Source organism: Lissotriton helveticus, chromosome 10 (genome assembly GCF_964261635.1).
Source record: "Lissotriton helveticus chromosome 10, aLisHel1.1, whole genome shotgun sequence".
NCBI classification, from domain to species: Eukaryota; Metazoa; Chordata; class Amphibia; order Caudata; family Salamandridae; genus Lissotriton; species Lissotriton helveticus.
Genome location: NC_136071.1, coordinates 801,174,783 through 801,194,265, shown reverse-complemented (window position 1 = coordinate 801,194,265; position 19,483 = coordinate 801,174,783). Strand labels below are relative to the sequence as shown.

The following is a 19,483-nucleotide window of genomic DNA, read 5'->3' as shown; positions in this document are numbered from 1 at the left end:
ATCCAGTTCTTCTAACAGGACTTCGAAGGCCGTATTGCCTTTCGGACTCTAGGCCTCGACGAGCGTCAATGATGGAACGGAGCCCGTTCAAGAGATGCCCCGTCTGCAACTCAAAATACCCTCACATCGATGTGCACCCGGTGTGCAATAAGTGCCTATCCCCGGACCACAACGAGGCCATCTGTATGGCCTGTTCCAAGTTCCGGTCGAAGAAAACGCTTCGGCGCGCCGCGCGACAGTCGGCCCAGCAGACCGCGCCGGACCCAGAAGATATCTTCGAGGCAGACGACATCGAGGGAGCCGATCAGGAGGATCCTGAACAACAGTCGGACCCTGCATCGGAGCACGACTCACATTATAGTGTGGACGAACAACAAGACTACTTCCATGAGGAAGACATCGTCGAGGTAGGAGACGACGCAGAAGCCATCGGAGCCGTCGATGACGACTCATGCGATGAGCAAGGCCCGTCCGCAATCGCGGGGCCCAATACTGACACTATACTATCTAAGGCTCAGGTCGAGGCATCGCCGGAAGGCCTTAGCCAAGATCTTTGCCCGCATTCTATAGCCCCGCATCCAGGCCCGGCTAAGAATACTTCTACAGAGCCATCGGTCGATCAGCCACTTTCAGCGGCAAAATCGAAACCGACAGCACCTGTATCGAAACAGAAACTGCTGAAGAAAGTCCTCGGATCGACGGCCTCGGATTAGTCGGCTCCAGCAAAATCTAAAAGTGTCATCAACCCTTCGGGGTCACAAGGGGGGCGTCGACCCGAAACACGGGACGCCGAAACCTGTCTCTGCCGTCAAGCACGTCGCGCTGACGCTGTCGACGTCCGCACCCAAAGATGGCGCCACTGGCAAAAGACTCCAGGCTAGAAGGACTGTCTATCCAAAACTTCCAGCCTCGGCGCCGATATTCAGCAAGGCCTTCGAGTCAAAAAGTGCACCCGACCCGAAAGAGCATGTCGCGTCCAAGCACAAAGGCGTACCTGTTGCGCACCGACAGCTCGAATCGATGCAGGGCCGCAAGCAGCCCAGTGATCCTACAAAGTTGGTCGGATCGAAGACGGCAACGCCCTCACACACGGTCGGTTCGTCTCCACTGCTTACACAACATATTAAATATAGACTGCCCCCGACCGCTCGACCAAAAACATTCGAGCCACAAAAAGGCACCGACACTACCAAGAAAGTGTCGGCAGTTTCAAGGAGTCAGTCCGCTGAAGAGGTTGTGATGTTCCAACCACCCTCCTATGACAATCAGTTAAAACTGTTCATCGACTCTGATACAGGTAGACTCACCATTTACAAACGGAAAATACTTCCAGAAACTCCTTTAGAGTCATACAAAATCCCTCTAAAAAGGAAAAGGGACTCTGCAACCTCACCTGTTCTTTCTGAGCCTGTGAAGTCCTATGAACAAGACTATTCCTATTCGCCCACACGCACTTATGAGGACATAGGGGAGGGATACAATGAAGACGAGTTCAATTATCCTGCTGACGCAGATCAGGATGAACAGCAAACCTGGACTGACCCTGTTGACCCTGGTGAGCCACTCACCACGCCTGACACCCAGTCCTATACCATCAAAACCTCGCCTACTGAAGATACTGCTGCGTTTAACGCTTTGATTGAAAGGGCAGCCAAAAACCATGATGTGGACATGCATGCTGACCCAGTAGAGGAGGACTTTTTGTTTGATACTTTCTTAACTTCTGAAAGATCAGTAAAAACATTGCCTATGCTGAAGGGTGTCCTTCAACATGCTACTGACATCTTCAAGGAGACCACAAGGGCACGGGTTGTAAACCCGAGAATTGAAAAGAAGTACCGGCCTGCACCTGTAGACCCTACGTACATCAGGGGCCAGCTCCCGACGGCTAATGCTCGTAAAAGGGCAAACTCTCAAACCAGTGGTGATGCTCCCCCTCCGGACAAAGAATCCAAAATCTTTGAAGCATCTTGCAAGCGAGTAGCGGCTCAAGCAGCAAATATTTGGAGGATCTCCAATACACAGGCCCTATTAGCCAGATATGATAGGGCGCACTACGACACGTTAGAGCAGCTACTGCAACACCTGCCTGAGGCTTATAAGGAGGGAGCAGAAATGCTGATACAGGAGGGAAAATTAATTTCTAATGCGTCCATCAAGTGTGCACTAGATGCAGCAGACACGGTAGCTAGAGCTATAAACACAAGTGTGATGCTTCGAAGGCATGCCTGGCTACGCATCTCTGGTTTTAAGCCGGAGATACAAACTGTTATGTTATGTTATGTTATGTTATAATTGTTTTATATAGCGCACGGCTACTCAAAGAGTGTCCCGGCGCTTTTCACTACATACTGAAAACATAACACAGTTAAAAAAACAGGGCAAAGAGAAGAGAACAGCAGAAAGATACAGACTCGCCTAAGAAACTACTTTACTCAACCAGCCGGTTAACCCTAACTTTCTCTTTGGTCCGGACGTAGACACCACCCTTGAGAAAATTAAGACACTGAGACAGCAAGATCCATGGGGGCTCTGCAGTCACAACAGTTCTGGGGCGGTTCTTTTCGTCGCTCCGGTAACAGGGGAGCCTCCAGAGGTCAAGCATCACAGCAACCCCAATACAACAAAGGGGGATCGCAGACCACCTATAACAAAAACAATAGGGGTGGCTATCGTGGGAACAGCACCAAAGGCAGAGGACGCGGAAATAATAAATCCAGATCCTCCGCTGCCAATAAACAGTGACGTCTTGTCACTGCCCCCTGACCATATAACACCAGTCGGGGGGGAGACTTCAGCAGTTCCTGCCAGTCTGGGAAGGCATAACCACAGACAGGTGGGTGAGAGACCTTATCCAATAGGGCTATTGTCTAGAACTAACCTCCACTCCACCCAACATACCCCCAAGGCACCGTCCTATGTCAGCAGAGCACATGCACTTATTGCAGCAAGAAGTACTCTTGCATGCTGCAAAAAGGGGCCATAGAACTCGTGCCTTTAAATCAGCAGGGTACAGGGGTGTACTCACTGTACTTCTTAATCCCAAAAAAGGACGGGTCTCTCAGGCCCATTCTAGACCTCAGACCCCCTGAACCAGTACATCTTGTCAGAACATTTTCACATGCTGACTTTACATCAAGTTCTACCATTGCTCTGTCAGGGGGACTTCCTAGCAACCCTAGACCTGAAAGACGCATATTTCCGCATCCCCATTCACCCAGGACACAGGAAATATCTCAGGTTCACCATAAACAACCAGCATTACCAGTTCAAAGTCCTGCCTTTCGGGGTCACTACTGCCCCCAGGGTGTTCACCAAGTGCTGAGCAACAGTGGCAGCGCATCTTCGGAGACAACACATCCATGTCTATCCTTATCTGGGCTACTGGCTAGTTCAGGCAAAGTCAGCCCAGCAATGTGCCAGCCACATGTCCCGCACAATTCACCTCCTACACAGTCTAGGATTTTCCCTAAATTACCTAGAATCACGCCTTCAACCCGCACATGTACAACAGTACCTGGGTGCGACAATCAACACTCTGACAGCAACGGCGCACCCAAACTCTTCCAGAGTCAACAGCATGCAATTGCTCATTCAAAAATTCAAGCCCCAACACTCGCTCCCAGCGCAGGTATTCATGCAGCTAATAGGTATGATGGCCTCCTGCATCTTTATAGTCCCTCACGCAAGGCTACATATGCGTCCGCTTCAGGAGTGCTTAGCACGACAGTGGAACCAGGCTCAAGGACATCTAAAAGACCTAGTGTTGGTGACAGGTTGTGCATACAACTCTCTGCATTGGTGGAACACACAAAACCTTTGCAGGGGACGACCGTTCCAAGAGCCTGTACCACAGATAGTGCTGACAACGGATGCATCTCTCCAGGGTTGGGGAGCGCATGTCCTCCATTATACAGTGCAGGGACTATGGACAGCGCAGTAGCAAAAGATGCATATCAACCTATTGGAGCTCATGGCAATTTTCATGGCAATGAAGGCCTTCAGGCTGCATCTGTGCAACAAAGTCGTGCTAATCTGGACGGACAACATGACTGCCATGTATTACATCCAGAAGCAGGGAGGCACGCACTCTCCACAATTGTCTCATCTAGCCCAGAGCATGTGGAAGTGGGCCATTCAAAGGAACATGTTCCTCATGGCGGAACATCTCCCAGGCAAACGCAACCAGATGGCGGACCTGCCCAGCAGACACAGCCACCAGATGCACGAGTGGGAGATACACCCCTCAGTGCTCCAACCATATTTCCAGCAGTGGGGTCATCCAGAGATAGACCTATTCGCCACAAAGGAAAACGCAAAATGCCAAACCTTCGCCGCCAGGTTCCTACACCCGCAGTCTCAGGGCAATGCGATATGGATGAACTGGTCAGGCAGATTTGCGTACGCTTTTCCTCCAGCACCACTCGTACCGCTAGTGGCACGCAAACTGCGGCAGCACTCCATGACGCTCATCCTAGTTGCTCCAACGTGGGCACGGCAAGCGTGGTACACCACGTTCCTAGAACTTTCAATGGTGCCTCACCAACGGCTGCGACTCAAGCCCAGTCTCCTCACTCAGAACCGTGGAGACATTCAGCACCCAGATCCGCAACAGTTGAGCCTTGCAATATGGCTCCTGAGGTCATAGAGTTTGGCTACCTCAACCTGCCCCCTGACTGTATGAACATCATCAAGGAGGCACGAAGACCTACAACCAGGGCATGCTATGCGGCCAAATGGAAGAGATTTGTCATTTACTGTTCTCATAATGACATAAATCCGCTAGATGCTTCCACGCAAAACATTGTTATTTGTTGCACCTATACAGATGCAATCTGGCATATAGTTCTATTAGGATACATTTGGCCACAATGGCAGCATATCTTCAGAACAGACAGCATCTTTCTCTTTTTAAAGTGCCCGCCATTAAGGCTTTTATGGAAGGGCTCAAAAGAATGATTCCTCTCAGACACCCCCCTTCACCTGTCTGGAATCTAAACATAGTTCTCACCAGACTAATGGGACCACCCTTTGAACCTCTTCACTGTTGTGAGATACAGTTTCTAACATGGAAAGTGGCTTTTCTAGTGGCAATCACATCGCTAAGGAGAGTTAGTGAGCTTCAAGCCCTAACTATTCAAGAGCCATTCATACAAATTCATGCTAATCGGGTGGTGTTGCGTACCAACCCGAAATTCATGCCTTAGGTGGTGTCGCAGTTCCACATTAATCAAACCATAGAACTGCCCGTTTTCTTCCCAAATCCAGACTCGGTGGCAGACAGAGCACTGCACACGCTAGATGTTAAAAGAGCTCTCCTGTATTACATAGACAGGACGAAGGATTTCAGGAAAACTAAGCAACTGTTTGTTGCCTTCTCTCCACAACACAAAGGCAACCCCATTTCCAAGTCAGGTATAGACAGATGGATTGTTAAGTGCATACAAATCTGTTATCAAAAAGCTAAATGCACATTAACAGTTCCCCCAAGAGCGCATTCCACACGCAAGTTAGGGGCATCCGTGGCTTTCCTAGGTAACATTCCTCTAGAGGATATATGTAGAGCAGCCACATGGACCACCATACACACATTCACCAAACACTACTGCGTGGATGTACACTCCAAACAGCAAGCTGCTGTAGGTCAGGCTGTTATCAGAACTCTTTTTCAGACTGCTGCAGCTGGCACGGGCAACCGCCGCTAAGGAGGATACTTCTATTTATTCTATGCACAGATATAAATTCAGCAGCCCACATTCCTCGAACGGAATATGCTACTTACCAGTATGCATCTGTTCTTGGCATGTAGGGCTGCTGACATTTATATCGCCCGCCTCATCCCCGGTGCCTGTACCAGCTGCAGCACTCAGAATCATTCTCAGGCATGGTCATCTCTTACTGTACCATACTCCATCTCTGCCACAATGGCGAAAAACAATCTGAAGATGGAGAGGATGCCCATGCGCACTGTAGTCCAAGGGAGGAGCCACCTATCTCCTGATACTTCGAAGACTCTTCCAGGACAACAATGTGCAATCATCCGGACCCAACACTAGGCGGCGATCTATGCACAGATATAAATGTCAGCAGCCCTACATGCCAAGAACAGATGCATACTGGTAAGTAGCATATTCCTACTCCTTCGGCACCGAACGCCAGGTCGGAACCAAGCAAACCCGCTTCGGATTCGGAAAAACCACCGGAACCGAAGAAAAAAACATCGGATCCAAAAAACATACCTTAGAGACTCCTGCTTCTCCGGTTAAAGACATTGCCAAAAAGCCAAAACAAATCGCTTTGGTGCCAAAACCTTCCTCCGCTCCAAATGATCGGCCTCCTGCAGAGGACTTAATTTATCCAGACCCTGCTCAAAAGACTCTAGCTAAAGATCCAATCACTGGACAGCTGATTTTGGCTTCAAAAAAGCGACCACTGGACACTCCAGCTCCGCATTCAAATGAGGAGGACATGGCTACCTCTCCCTTAAGACTGCCTTCCCCTTCTCTTTCACCTGTACTATTACCACATCCTCCCATATCACAACATTCCCCAGCATCCTCTATCATACCAGACGATGACAACTGGGATGATCGCTCTGATGACATGAGGGGGTAACATGCCTGATCCAGCTACTCCTACAGGATCACCTGACCCGTGGGATGATTATACCACCCCAGATGTCCCAAATGTCTCTCAGGATGACTTGTACCCCTCAAGGCCTTCCCCACCAGAAGACACTATGGGTTTCAATCAATTAATTCACAGGGCTTTGTAATATCATGGGGTAGACATGCATACAGACCCTGTAGATGAAGACTTCTTAATGGATACCTTTGATAGTGCACAAAGGTCCTTATCCATTTTACCAATGCTTAAAGGAGTGATTAAGCATGCTCCTGAAGTCTTCAAAGACCCAGTCAGAACTCTGGTCATTCCTCGCATAGAGAAAAATATAAAGCTGCTCCCTCAGACCCAGCATGTATTAAAGGTCCTGTACCACTAGACTCACTTGTAGTTTCCAATGCACGCAAGAGAGCAAACTCACAAACATCAGGTGAAGCTCCACCACCAGATAAAGAGTCTAAGCTACTTGACGCATCCGGGAAAAGAACAGCGTCTCAAGCAGCAAACATGTGGCGTATCGCCAATACACAGGCATTATTAGCCAGATACGATAGGTCACAATATGACGAATTAGACTCATTAATGAGACACCTCCCTGATAAGTACAAAGATAGAGCAAATTAACTTATCCAAGAAGGGAAAAACATCACAAACACCTCCATTCGGTGTGCACTGGATGCAGCAGATACTGCCTCTAGGGCAGTTAACACCAGCTTCCTATTACGTAGGCATACCTGGCTATGATCATCAGGGTTCAAACTTGAAGTACAAAGTGCCATTCTTAATCAACCCCTTGATGAGCCACACCTATTTGGACCTAACGTAGATGTGTCACTTGAAAAAATGAAAAAGGATACAGATACCGCCAAATCTATGGGAGCCCTGCAGTCGCAGGCTCCCAGACGTTCATTTCGTCGCTCATCCTATCGATGTGCCACCAGGGGATACTCTTGAGACACAGCTTCTACCTCGTACAAAGCCCCTACACAGTCCACTTACAGCAAGGGCTACCAAAGGGGTGGTTACAGGGGTAACAATAACAAGGGCAGAGGTAAAAATAACAACTCCCGCTCTGCCTCTGCCTCTACCCCTGCCCAATGACTCCATTCCCCACCCCATTCCACTCCTGTCGGGGGGAATACTTCAACAAAACCTGCCTGCTTGGGAAAACATCACATCAGACAGGTGGGTGCTCCAAATAATTCAGTCAGGTTTCTGTCTGGAACTAACATCCACCCCCCCAAACATACCACCCAAGCAACGTCCAATGTCACAAGAACATTTAAAACTACTCAGACAGGAGGTAATATACCTCCTGCAGAAAAATGCAATAGAAATAGTTCCTGAGCATCAGAAAAACAAAGGAGTATACTCACTATATTTCCTAATACCAGAGAAGGACTGCTCTTTAACCGCATGCGCGCTGCAGCGATTTTCGCGCTACGCGGCTTTTTTCTAAAAGCCGCGTTACATGACGAGCTCAGCTCGTCATCAGCGTGCGAGCGGCGTAACTGATGACGAGCTGAGCTAGTCATCAGCGCCGAAGGGGTTAAGACCCATCCTAGACCTCAGGCCTCTAAACATTTACATACAGTCGGACCATTTTCAGATGATCAAACTCCAACAAGTCCTTCCACTTCTGGTACTAAACGACTTCCTGGTCACCCTAGATCTCAAGAACGCCTACTTCCATATTCCCATCCACACAGCGTACAGAAAATATCTCCGATTTGTGCTAGATGGGCAGCACTACCAGTTCAAAGTGCTCCCATTCAAAGTCACAACAGTGCCAAGGGTGTTTACCAAATGCCTAGCAGTAGTAGGAGCACACTTAAGAAGACAACATATTCATGTCTTCCCATATCTAGACGACTGGCTCATAAAAGCCAGCTCATACAGCCAGTGTGTACAACACACTCACACTACTATTCAACTGCTTCACGACTTGGGATTCACAGTAAATCACACCAAATAGCATCTGCAACCCTCACACATAAAACAGTATCTCGGCGCTACAATAAACACCCAACTAACACTAGCTTATCCCTCTCCAGCCAGGATAACAAGTGTACAAACTCTCCTAACAAAATTCAAACTGCAACACTCGCTACCAGCTCGAGTGTTCATGCAGCTCATAGGAATGATGGCATGTTGCATATTTATAATACCTCATGCAAGATTGCAAATGCGTCCACTGTGAGTGCCTAGCACGCCAATGCAACCAGGCTCAAGATCAACTAACAGACCTAGTGTTGGTAGACCGTCAGCCTCCTCGTTCTCTGCAGTGGTGGAACACCAAAAACCTTTCCAAAGGGCGACCGTTTCTAGAGCCAGTTCCTCAAATAGTCATGACTGCGGAAGCAACACTCTCCTAATGGGGAGCTCACCTACTGCATCACACCATGCAAGGCAGATGGACACCGCAACAGAAGTTACTCCATATCAATCATTTGAAGTTGCTAGCTGTGTTTATAGCCCTAAAAGCATTTCAAATGCAAGTGTCAGGCAAAGCGATCTTAGTCCGCACAGACAATATGACAGCGATGTACTACATAATCAAACAAGGGGGAACACACTCTCTGCAGCTCTGTTAGTACAGCAGATATGGAGATGGGCTATACCGCTAAAGATCTTCCTCTTAGTCCAACACGTCCCAGGAGTACAAAACACTATGGCAGAACTGCTAAGTCAACAAACACAGCAGATCCACTAGTGGGAATTTATCCGCAAGTTCTTCATCCGTTCTTTCAAATGTGGGGACAACCTCAATTAGACCTCTTTGCCACCCACAAAAATGCAAAATGCCCAAACTTTGCCGCCAGATACCCACACCAATTGTCCAAAGGCAATGCGATATGGATGAACTGGTCAAAACTATTTGCGTATGCTTTTCCTCCTCTCCCACTACTTCCGTTAGTGGTACGCAAACTACAACAACATTCCCTGACGCTCATTCTAGTCGCTCCAACTTGGGCCAGACAACCGTGGTACACCTCGCTGTTGCAGAGGTCTGTAGTACCACACCAAAAAGTAAACCTATCTCCACGTCTACTAACACAGAACCATGGAGAGATCAGACGCCCGGACCCAGCTCAGCTCAACCTAGCGATCTGGCTCCTGAGGTCATAGTTTGGTTACCTCAACCTTCTTCCAGAATGCATGAACATTATTAAAGAAGCTAGACGTCCCACTACTAGAGCATGTTATGCTGCTATGTGGAAACGCTTTGTCATGTACTGCCAAACAACCAAATAAATCCCTTAGACGGGTCTATTCAACACATCATAGGATATCTATTACACCTTCAAAAGTGTAATTTAGCCTATACGTCTATCAGACTACACCTGGCTGCCATTGCAGCATACTTACAAAAAAGACAACATTTATCTCTTTTTAGAGTACCAGCTATAAAAGCTTTCATGGAAGGACTCAAAAGAATAATTCCTCCCAAAACGCCACCGGCACCAGTGTGGAACTTGAACATTGTTCTTACAAGATTAATGGGTCCTCCCTTTGAACCATTACATGAATGTGAATTGCAATTCCTAACCTGAAAAGTAGCTTTCCTAGTAGCAATTACTTCTCTCAGAAGGGTTAGTGAACTACAAGCATTTACCATCCAAGAACCTTTTTTGCAAATTCATCATAACAAAGTGGTTCTTCATACTAATCCTAAATTCCTTCCTAAAGTCATTTCACCATTCCATCTAAATCAATCAGTTGAGCTGCCTGTATTTTTCTCGCACCTCAAACAGTCGCAGAAAGAGCTCTACTCACCTTAGATGTCAAAAGAGCATTACTGTACTATATCGAAAGGACACAAACTTTTCGTAAAACAAAACAACTTTTTGTGTCTTTTTCACCACCGCATAAAAGCAACCCAATATCAAAATCAGGGATCGCCAGATGGATTGTTAAATGCATACAAATATGTTACCAGAAAGCCAAACGTACGTTAACAATTCCTCCAAAAGCCCATTCAACAAGAAAGATAGGGGCTTCGATGGCATTCTTGGGGAACTTTCCCCTAGATGACATATGCAGAGCAGCTACATGGCTTAAACCGCACACATTCACAAAGCATTACTGTTTAGATGTGCAAACTAAACAACAAGCCTCTGTGGGTCAGGCTGTACTAAAAACACTGTTTCAAACAACTGCAACAGATACTGGAGGTCGCCGCTAGGTGTGGGTACTGCTATACAATCAATGCATAGTGTGTAATCTGCAGCTCAAATGCCTCGAACGGAAAATGCTACTTACCAGTATGCATTTGTTCTTGGCATGTAGAGCTGCAGAATTAACACACGCCCACCCGCCTCCCCGGCTAACTTTATCTGTTCCAGTATTATCTTAATTCGATTCAAATCACATGGACATCACTACCTCTTGTACCGCTCCATCACTTCCCTAATGGTGAAAAACAATCTGGGGATGGAGCCGATGCCCATGCGCAGTATCAGCCAAAGGAGGAGTCACCTATCCCGTGACTTCCAAAGACTTATCTACAACATAACAAACTACAAACATCCGGGCCCAACACTAGGTGGCCATCTATGCATAGTGTCTAACACTGCAGCTCTACATGCCAAGAATAGATGCATACTGGTAAGTAGCATTTTCCTTCCCTAGGACTAGAATAACTATCTTCCGAGTTGTGGAAACAATAGATAACTATTTTGCTCAATCGTGCATGCTTCGTTTCTACAGTTTTGCAGAGAACAATAGAGAGACGGCTGTTTCAATAAAAGGATTTATTGAACAGTGTTCTTTCTCATGCAAGAGGTGAACTGCTACAATCGTTAGACAGAATGCAAAGTATAATGCGTACAGCGTGAACAGTAATCTAAAATACTGTAATAGCATTGTATGGTTTCTAAGCGATATAAAAATACATACATAAACACAGGCTAAATTACTCAACTGGTGCTTCTAAAATACGCCTACCCCAATGTACCTAACCTAAGTCTAGTACGAGGGAAGAAGTAAGTATGGTCTTTAGCATAGGTTTAGTTTTGCCAAGAATTTGCCAAAGGTTTCTCTAGGTTCTAATCAGCTCCATACCTTAGATTGAAGGAGGTCTGGTAGCTCTGCCTCGGGATTCGATTTCCCAACACCCCGCAAGGGGAGTCAGAAACACTGGGGCTGGATTTCTCAGCAGATGAGGACCGCTTCCTGATCAGTGTGTCAGATGGAGAGTAGTCTTCCTTCGGCACTTGCTGTAGCGAGCTGCGTCTGGCAAGTAGGTAGTCCAACTGCACCGAACCACATCATGATTTGCCATAGCAGGTGTAGGTATATTTATACCTTGAAGGTGTTTAGGAATGCCATCTTTGACGTAAAGTCGGACATATGAACATCATGAATGAACCCCTAAGGAATAGATGTTCATGCATAATAAATGAGTTCTTGGAGAAAGCAATATCCAGGCTAGGGGAAGTCCCTTCTGCTTAAGAGTCTGGTTTTCCAAGAAATCGTTGTGACGTTTAGTGAGCGGATGGAAGTAGCCATGCCTGTATTTGGGTAGCATGTGCTATGCCTAAATAAGGGCTTGATTTCTATGCCTATATAAGGGCAACGTGAATTATACCTATATAAGGGCATGAAAAAGGGAAATCCATTCGGAATCTAAAACGCCATACAACAGGGCCTCACCTTCAGGGACCAAACCACAGCAAAGGGCCTCCCTCTCAATGGCACTCCAACGCTGTTCTCTGGGTTGAAGCCTTCTGTTTATAAAAGCAACATGTTGGTCTTGGCTTTCATCATTGGTCTGGGATAGGACTGCTTCTATCCCTAGGCATCAGTCTGCACTATGAACTGCTTGGCATAATCGGGCACTTTTAGAATTGGTGCTGAGCACATTTGCTTCTTTCAGGGTGTCAAAAGCCTTTTGGCAACTAACAGTCCAGTTGTTTTTCTTGGGCATCTTTTTGGATGTGAGTTCTGTGAGGGGAGTCACAATGGGCCCATATCCCTTCACAAACCTCCTGTAGTATCTAGTCAAGCCAAGGAATGCCCTGACTTGGGTCGGGTTGTTAGTTGCCCAGTCCAGTATGGCCTGGATCTTGGGTTGTAAGGGCAGTACCTGGCCTCCACCAACAAGGTGCCCCAAGTACACCACAGTGCCCTGCCCTATCTGGCATTTGGATGCCTTGATAGTTAGGCCTGCAGATTGCAGGGGTTTTAAAACCTTCCCAAGGTGGATCAGGTGATCCTGCCAGGTGGAACTAAAGATTGCAATATCTTCAAGATAAGCTGTACTAAAGGATTCCAACCCAGTCACGACTTGATTCACCAGCCTCTGGAAGGTGGCAGGGGTATTCTTTAAACCAAAAGGCATTACAGTAAACTGATTGTGCCCATCAGGTGTGGGAATGATGTTTTCTCTTTTGCTCCTGGGGCCATGCCAATCTGCCAGTACCCTGCAGTTACGTCAAAGGTGCTGAGAAATTTGGCTGCCCCTAATTTGTCTATCAATTCATCTGCTCTTGGGATAGTGTAAGCATCTGTCTTGGTGACCGAGTTGAGCCTTCTATAGTCCACACAAAACCTAATTTCTCTCTTTCCACTCTGCGGATGAGGATTGGGGACCAGAACCACTGGGCTGGCGCAGGGTCTCTGAGGGTTCCATAACTCCTAACTCCAACATCTTGCTGACTTCAGCTTTGATTCTTTCCTGGACTTGGTCTCACTGTCGATATATCTTGTTTTTGACAGGTGAACTGTCACCAGTGTCCACATCATGGGTACACCAGTTTGTCAGATCAGGGAAGAGAGACTAGCATACTGTTGCAAGACTTGCTTGCAGTCAGTCTGCTGTTGGGCAGCGAGGCTGTCTGAAAAGACAACTCCATCTACTGACCCATCTTTTAGGTTGTAGGAGAGGAGATCAGGGAGAGGTTCACTCTGCTTCCTGTTCCTCATCAGTCACCATCAGCATGGTGATGTCAGCCCTGACACTGTAGAGTTTAAGGCGGTTCACATGGATAACCCTTTTGGGTGTCTGCTTGTGCCCAGGTCAACTAAGTGACCTCACTCTTCTTTTCTAGAATAGGGTAAGGGCCACTCCATCTATCCTGGAGTGCCCTTGGTGCCACTGGCTCCAAAACCCACACCTGAAAACCACAGTGCCCCTGCACTATACAATAATGATATTAGAGTATTTGTTATCAACAATGTCAATTCAATGAGTAGAAAGAACAATAGAACAACACCCAATTCATTCAGATAACTAAACAGTTGGCGACCATGCTTAGACAAAATAGAGGTTTGGATGCGATCCGTTGTTGGTGCGAAAATTCCGTTTATTGTTCCTATATGTAGGCCAACATGTGTTTCATCGCAGGGAAACAGACTGCGAATCTTCAGGGCCTAATGGGTGAGGGGCAAGAGCCACCTCGGTCTGATGCGTTTAGGGGATCCTGTGTTAGGAGTTTCACAGATTACGTGACAGCACACTCCAAGAGACCTGATGAGTCTCAATAGTTCTGCACAATATATTAACCGGGAGGAGAGGATAAACAGGTTACTTCAATGTGGTGACGCTGTTGAAAACGAGATTAGGCGGGTACACCTCCTCGTTACAGTTCTCCCTCTTGAATTTCCCTGCGCCGTTTTCCTGAGACGGTCTCAGGAAAACGGCGTAATCTGTGAAACTCCTAACACAGGATCCCCTAAACGCATCAGACCGAGATGGCTCTTGCCCCTCACCCATTAGGCCCTGAAGATTCGCAGTCTGTTTCCCTGCGATGAAACACGTGTTGGCCTACATATAGGAACAATAAACGGAATTTTCGCACCAACAACGGATCGCATCCAAACCTCTATTTTGTCTAAGCATGGTCGCCAACTGTTTAGTTATCTGAATGAATTGGGTGTTGTTCTATTGTTCTTTCTACTCATTGAATTGACATTGTTGATAACAAATACTCTAATATCATTATTGTATAGTGCAGGGGCACTGTGGTTTTCTTTTGTTTCGTATGGACTAAGCTTGGTCCATCCTTGAGCGGTTGTGAGGATTTACCGTTCGCCCCATTGCCTATACCGACCATTAAAAATCAATTGTTTCTACCCTAACTTTGCGGGTACTCTGGCTGTGCGCCTTGTAATTCTGGAACACCTAAAAAACCTCCCAGTTGTTTGTCCAAAACCCACACCTGTTGCCCAGGTTGAAATTCAACCAGTGCAGCTTTTTGGTCATACCAGTGCTTCTGAAGCTCCTGGCTGGCCTCAAGATTCTTGGATGCCTTTTCCATGTATTCAGCCATTCTGGGCCTTAGGCCAAGTACATAGTCCACAATGTCTTGCTTGGATTCTTGGAGAGACCCCTCCCAACCCTCTTTCACAAGACAGAGTGGTCCCCTTACAGGATGACCAAACAGAAGTTCAAAGGGGGAAAACCCTTCTCCCTTCTGTGGCACTTCCCTGTAAGCGAAAAGCTGGCATGGCAACAGAACATCTCATCTCCTCTTGGGTTGTTCAGGGAGTCCCATGATCTTGCCTTTCAATGCCTTGTTGAACCTCTCAACAAGGCCATTGGTTTGTGGATGGTATGGGGTAGTAAACTTGTACTGCTCTCCACACTCCTTCCACATGTGTTTCAGGTAGGCAGACATGAAGTTGGAACCTCAGTCTGAAACCACCTCCTTAGGAACCCCTACCGTGGTGAAGACACCCAGGAGGGCCTTGGCTACTGCAGGAGCTGTAGTAGTCCTAAGTGGAATTGCTTGAGGGTACCTAGTATCATAATCCACTACTACTAGAATTAACATTAACTTGTTCCCTGAGGCTGTAGGAGGTTCAAGTGGACCCACAATGTCCACATCAACCCTTTCAAAGGGCACCCCCACCACAGGCAGTGGTATCAGGGGGGCCTTTGGGTGGCCACCTGTCTTGCCACTGACCTGACAGGTAACACAGGAGCTAACAAACTCCTTCACCTTTTGGTGCATCTGGGGCCATTAAATGTGACTAACTAGCCTTTCCCAAGTATTTGTTTGTCCCAGATGTCCAGCTAGGGGGATGTCATGAGCTAAAGTTAGGAGGAACTCCCTGTACTTCTGTGGCACTACCACTCTCCTGGTAGCTCCAGGAGTGGGATTTCTTGCCGCCGCATACAGTAATCCCTCTTCCCTATAAGCTCTGTGGGTACCACTAACTGCTCCCTGTGCTTCTGAAACAGCTTGATGCCTCAGGCTTTCAAGAGTTGGACAGTCTTGCTGACCCTGGCACAGCTCTTCCCTAGTGGGTCCCCCTGGGCCCAGGAGTTCAACCTGGTAAGGTTCAAGCTCCATAGTCTGTTCCCTCTGGGGTTTCCAAGTCCTCTCCCTGAGGAGAGGTGTCCTGAGTGGTTTGCTGTACAGAAGCTGGTTCCCCAGTCTTCTTGCCTTTTCTCATGGTTGGTTGGGCCATACATTCAGGCTCCAAACCTACTTTTGCACCCTTCCTCTTGCTCCGGGCTCTGGTTTTTGCACCCACCAATTAAAGGATACCCAGCATTGTTACATGGGTTTTTAACTCTACCTACCTCAGCCCAGGCTGAGGTTTCCAGATCATTTCCAAGAAGACTTTCAGCTGGTAACTTTTGAGAGACCACTACCTGTTTCAGGCCAGTAAAGCCCCCACCCCCACCCCCCAGCCTAATGTCACCATAGCCATAGGATGATTAATGGTAACTCTCTCAGTATTGGTGACTGGGTAGGTTTTCTCAGTCGAGTATTGCTCAGGGGATACCAGTGTGTGTCTCACCATAGTGACACTGGCACCTGTATCCCTCAGATTTTCTATCCTAGTTCTATTCATCCAGGGGTATTGCAACTAATTCTTTAAATTGGGTGGCCACACAGCTACAGTGCTACAACAACAATTGATGGACGGAATGTTGCACAATGGCAAAAGATTCACCCCCAGTCACAGATCTGGGTTTAATCCATCATTATTTTGCTCACCACACCACCCCACTTCAGACATGGCCATATGCAAATCAGTCTTGACCCTGTCAAGCTACAGTGGCAAACTCAACTTCCCCTTCTGAAACTAGAACTGCTTCAGTGGGCATCCTGATTTGCTCTGGGCACACTGTTGATTCCATCTGTAGACTTGCTACCCCACGTGTAGCTGTACTGGGTGCCTTAGGGGCTTTGTTGTGGGGGCAAGATGTATCTACTGTTAAGTGTTCCAACTTCTTACAGTTGTTACCACAGGCCTTTAAAGGATCAGTTATTCCTCTATAGGGCTGAGGCACATAGGGAGTAGTTTGGGTCCCACAAACCTGTACAGGTTTTTGGGGCACTTTAGAAGACTCAGACTTTTTATCTTGAGGATTCTCACCACCTTTCCCCTGGGGAGGTTTTGTAACAACCTTCTTCTGGTCACCCCCAGTGGCTGTCTTGTCACCCTAGTCTTGCCCCAATAGTCTGCCTTCTTTCCCAATTCTTGGGGAGAAATTTGACCTAGGTCTACCAAATGCTGATGTAACTTTTTCATTTATGCAATTACTTAGTATATGTTCCTTCATAAACAAATTGTGAAGTCCAGAGAAATCATGCACATTGTGTCCAGTTAACCAACCATCCAGTGTCTTTACCGAGTAGTCTACAAAATCAATCCAGGACTGGGTCTGGGTTTTGTGAGCTTCCCTGAACCTAATTTTATACTCCTCAGTAGTGAGCTCAAATCCCTGAGTCTTCTTCATGAGGTCATAGGACCCTGCATCTGGCCCAGAGAGAGTCAGAAGCCTGTCGGCAGTCACCAGAGAACAGTTCCCACAGGAGTGCCCCCCAGAGAGATTGCTTTAATTTTCTTTTGTCACAAGCCCTCTCAAAGGCTGTGAACCACTTGATCATGTCATCACCTTCCTCAAATTTAGGGACAATCCCTTTGGGGATTTTAGGATCATAAGATTGCTCTTTATCCTTATTAGTAGTATTACTGCCACCATTGATGGGTGCTAAACCCATCTCTTTACTTTCCTTCTCTAGAGCCAGGAGTCTGGACTGTAGGTCTAATCTCTTGGCCAGCTTTACAAAAATGCTGTCCTCTTCATTGTGGCTATTCCCAATGTTTTTCCTGGGACCACCTGTGTGGTCTCTAGGTTCACAGAGATTGATTTTTGGAGTTAAGGGTATGGGGGCCCTTTCCTCCCTAGGGATGACTGGAGGGGGGTCACTATCCCCCTGACCCACTGCCCTTTCCCCATCTGACTGGTAATCACCATTCTCAGAGGGGTGGTCCTGAGCATACTCAGCCAGGAGCTCCTGGAGCCCTTGTTTGGTTGGATGCAGGACCATTGTTATATTTTTAAGTTTGCATAAGGACCTCAATTCCTTGAAAGACAAGTTTAAGTAAGGTGTGAGGTCGAGCTTCTCAACCAGGTCCTGCATGTTATTATCTTCACTAATAGCTGGGGTCTTTTGAGACATTCTAACCAGACAGTTCTAACCCTCTACCCTTGACTACAGTGACTTTTATTTCTCTAAAAGTCTAAGGGGACTTTAAGCAAGGCCCTGACCAGACTTTTACTATTTTGGAATAACCAATTTAGTAGAATCAGAATTCTAAAGGCAATTTAAGAGTTCTGTCGTGTGATCAGATGGTAACCAAGTAGTCCAACAAATGCAAGTTTGTATCCCACCGCTGATCCACCTATGTAAAAAAGTGGCTCTGTATATACTGGACCGAAGTAAGGTACAGTGTGCACAGTCCCATTCCCCAGAGGTATGGCAGAGGCTAAAGTTAGCTATAACCTTACTCTCTAAAGTGGTAGCTTGGTCGAGCAGTAAGGCAGTATCAGAGGACAGTGTAAAGCATTTGTTGACAACTCAGTCAGCAAATGGTCTCACACACTAAAGAATTAAACTCTAGGCCAATTGTGTTGTATATAAAAATATATAGTTTATTTTAGAACGTCAAGTAGGTATCAAAAATACTGTCTCAGAAAGAGATGTTGCAATTGAATACTTTTAAATAGCAATAGACTTTTAAATGCAATAGATAGTTGTTGCGATATGCAACACAAAATACATTGATCTCAATGGGAAGTTTTAAGTAAATGCAATAAAATCACTTAATGAATGTTTTTCTTACACAGGGGTGGATCCTGGATTCAGCCCTGGTGCATTTCCTGTAAAGATTTGAAAGAAATAGTTTTTGTTACACAGGATATTTGAAAGGAATATTTGTATGTGTTGAAAATCGACACTTAGAAGAAATTCTGGCAAAAACCAGGCAATGTTAACCTAAGGGAGGATATCAGGTTATCGGGAAATCACAGTTGTAATTACTGTTCAGCTTCAGTGCTGGGCTCAAAGATACAGCACAATCAGAGCCAAAGTCCTCGAAAGGAGCACTGGCGTCGAAGCAGTCGACAGCCACAGCTGCGTCCAAGGACAAACAGCCCAACGGATCCTTCGGAAAGGACTCCCAGCCAGCGAAACCCAAGAGAACCCTAGGTCGTCGAAGAATGCCCCCGAAAAGGCATGCTCGATGCCGAAGAAAAAGGCGATGGCGACTTCGATGTCAACATCGACGTCCACATCGACGGCATCGAAGAGAGACGCCGAAACTCTCGACGCCGAACAAGCGGCCGAAATGGAGAGGAAAAAGAGAAGGCTCGAGGCCGAAATGGACAGTATCCTCCAGAGAAAGAATGATTTCGACCAACGGATGAGCAGATACACCATCCCTTCGAAGTCCCCGACGGTTGTCGAAGTCGAAGAGGAGTTCGATGCCGTAGATCCGCCGAAAACTCCGGAACCTGCAGAACGAGGAAGGCCTATATTACTATGAGGGAGAAGGCGAGGAAGACCAACAAACGATTTTGGGGTTGGCATCCTCGGTGGCGCAGGACCTGGAT

The 19,483-nt window shown here is 47.0% G+C and overlaps 1 protein-coding gene and 1 pseudogene across 7 annotated transcripts in view; both read left to right on the top strand.

Annotated features, from left to right (window-relative positions):
* Positions 1 to 19,483, top strand: part of WAC (WW domain containing adaptor with coiled-coil) — a 676,706-nt gene that overhangs the window by 319,208 nt on the left and 338,015 nt on the right. The window lies entirely within an intron of this gene.
* LOC144785263 (uncharacterized) lies at positions 1,021 to 7,578 on the top strand (annotated as a pseudogene).